This window comes from Macadamia integrifolia, chromosome 13 (assembly GCF_013358625.1).
Source record: "Macadamia integrifolia cultivar HAES 741 chromosome 13, SCU_Mint_v3, whole genome shotgun sequence".
Lineage (NCBI taxonomy): Eukaryota > Viridiplantae > Streptophyta > Magnoliopsida > Proteales > Proteaceae > Macadamia > Macadamia integrifolia.
Genome location: NC_056569.1, coordinates 12446164 through 12449378, shown reverse-complemented (window position 1 = coordinate 12449378; position 3215 = coordinate 12446164). Strand labels below are relative to the sequence as shown.

Genomic DNA, 3215 nt, shown 5'->3' with positions numbered 1-3215 from the left:
ATACCTATCTCTCTCCCTTAAGTTGTTAATAATAATAAAATTATAATCCTTTTGCAAATTATTTACAAAACAATTACCAAAGCGTTGTATTTGGCCCGGTCAAAATCCAATAATTCTCATTTAGATGTTTTCTCTACAAGGACGGTGAAAACTTTATTGAGTGTCAACCCCATTCCAATTTATATTTGTACATTGAGCGGTTAGTATGTAGTCAGTCCCTTTAGTAGACATCAACCATTACCTCACCACAATTGCAAAAATACAAACACAATGATAAATGCCTCTCAGGTATGGAAAATGTAACTACAGAGATTCTCATTGTTAACAATAACTTGGGGATGAATATTCAGAAATCTAAATTGATCAATGTTCAACATAGGAAGTGCTCATATTATATTTTAATTCATTCCCTATTGAACGAATAAACAATATGGTAACCTTAGAACAAATTATCCATGTCTATGCATAGTTATGAACAAATAACAATAGAAATGGACAATTGCATGAAATATAACAATTCTAACAAACATATAATTTAAAATATAATTAATTAATTTAATATAATTAATTTGGATGTGATGCACATACATCAATATGCAAAATATCCAACATCATATGTCTTATGCAAGTCAATCGTAAAAAATTGCCTAATGAAATACATTCTTCCTAATTTAGGGGTGTCAACCGGTCAGGACAGGGTCAGTCTCGATCGGGTTTAATCGGGCTTGATCACTTGGAAATCGTGCACTTTGAATGCCCATTTAAGTAAACAGGTCTAGCTTTGGGGGGCATGGTACGGTTTATAATCGGGCTGGTTGGTGTCAGGCTTCCTCAAACTGGTCCTAACTCGGCCTTAACCGGGCTACGGACCTATTTAAGTCTAAACGGGCTTTAAACGTACCTATCCTAAAATTCTTTTCTTAAGTTGGTTGAATACCCAGAAATATGTAAGGCAAATATTTAATAAAAAAGAAAAATTATATGAGATTATGGTTGTTCTCATAAAGAAAAAAAAAAAAAAGATTATGACCTTTACAACTTACAAAATAAAGCTTAATGAAATTAAACCCTATTACAAAGCAAAAAGTAAGAAAGCTTAATTTGTTTATTATTAGTAGTGGTAAAATAAGAATTTTATGTAGTATTAAAGGGGGTCGCGCAGGGTCAGTTCAAGCCAGGCATATAAACGTGTCGGATTTGTTCAGGCCTATCGGTGTGGGCTCATAATTGACACCCCTACTTCCTATCAATTCCTCTCACAACGTCATAGCATTTAAATATGTTATCTAAAACTTATCTAATAAAAGCATATTGATTGTGAAAAAACAAATCTTCCTCCATCGCATTGGATACTCCCTTAATTCCTCCAATTCATCACTATAACTCTCATGCGCAACAAATCTACTACCCGAATTGGTAGCTATCTTAAGATAATCTTCTCTTTCTTTCAATGAACTCTCTTTTGAATTTGAACTTGAAATAATCAGTAAGGAAAATTTACAGTGCCACCTCTTAGAAAATGCCACTATTAGAAAGACACACCCTGCATATAAAATTACGCTCACAACCTTGTCGTCAGCCGTTGTTACGAAATATATCTTAAATGCTAATATCATTTGGTATAATTTTTCTAAATACCAAAATACTCTTTCAAAAACTGAAGTACCTAGTATATCCTCTCTTAACCCCTAACCCCAATCCAAAAAAGACCTCCTTAATCCCCACATCAATATTGTGCTCCCTCATTCCCGAACCCTTTTCTCTCCATGAAGAGCAGCGGCAACGGCTACAAATCGGCAACGAGTGGTGACGGGAGAAGGGGGTCTGAGCTGCTTCTTCCCCATATCGAGACATGTCTGTGCTTCCTCTCTAAATCATTCTTTCCTTCTTCTCAACCCTAACCCCTATGTGCTTCTTCTCTGCAGGCGAAACAAGTTTCTTCTCAGCACCCGATATATGCGCTGCATCTTCTCCGAATCGAGACAGGTTCCCTCATGGTACAAAAGCCAATGATGAAAACTATAATTTATCAGCGAACCTACCCAATAACCTTTAAAGGAACCATAGAAGCAAGTCTTCTGTCAGAAATTTGGGAAGACAATTCACTTTCTAGAGGTTTGAGTTTCCAACTAAAAATAAATGGTGGGGGTACCTTTAGACAGTGCACAAAACCATTGCCAAACCATCACCGACCATGGTGACTAGCAGGAGAAGATCGACCACCTCTTTCACAACCAAGATCATCATCTACTTCACTAACATCTAAGCAAAGGGCAATGTTATTGATGCTCTGCTCTGAACTGGCATTGCTGCTTGTGGCAAGGGGAGAATCTGACACACTAACTGCCCTGCTTCTTGTGGTCCCTGACCTCGAACTGTGCATAGAAGAAGCTGAGATGTTCCTCATTAAAGGGCATGAGGAAATCCAAAAAAACTGAGAAATGCACATTCGGTTGGGCAAGGATGTAGCACACTCAGCTATGAGAAGCGTGGCCTAGGATGGATCACACTTGGCGGCATTTGTGCAGTTCTTGGAGAATGGAGAAGGTGAGCGCAGGGGTGGAGAAGAGGAGAAGGGATTTGCTCTTCTCAAACCCATGGTGATGGTGAGAGGTATTGAGGGCTTTGTGTAAAATATGATGGGTTATGTGTTTTAGTTAAAAGGATAAAATCGACGTTTCAAAGGCCCACTTAACAGCAATTAATGATAAGGTATTGGTATTTTACTGGCGGTATCTCTCTAATAGTGGCATTCTCCAGGGGGTGGCGTTGTAAATCAAGAAGATACTAAAATTTTTCTTGAATTATCCTCCATTGTATGGTATGGCTACTCCCCTTGTGGCGACACCATTTGAATAGAACTACTACCATTTAGACACTTTTGCTTATCTCTTTTCTTCGCCCTCCATAATCTTTGTTGAATCTTCTCTAAACTGCCAGTGAGTTGTGGAATGACCAAACACATAACACTTGTAACGCATTAGCAGAATCCACTAATACACAATTATTAATTGACCTAAATCGGACTAGGTCTTGACCTGGTTCGTTCATGGGTTGCTCACTTAGAATAATCATAGATCCACTAGGATTAGAAACCCTACCTGGTCAAATCTCTATAAATAAGAGGTTTAACCATAATAAATCAAGGTTTTGGACTTAAACTGAAGAGCACTCTCTCCCTATTCTCTTCTATCTCTCCCAATTGAGAGCATTTG

The 3215-nt window shown here is 37.8% G+C and overlaps 1 long non-coding RNA gene across 1 annotated transcript; it reads right to left on the bottom strand.

The window, feature by feature from the left end:
- Positions 1-1392: 1392 nt before the first annotated feature.
- On the bottom strand, positions 1393-2751 carry LOC122060241. The gene is made up of 2 exons (XR_006134286.1): positions 2153-2751; positions 1393-2050 (listed from the first exon to the last, which is right to left on the bottom strand). It is a non-coding gene; the product is annotated as an uncharacterized LOC122060241 (long non-coding RNA).
- Between the last annotated feature and the right edge of the window lie 464 nt (positions 2752-3215).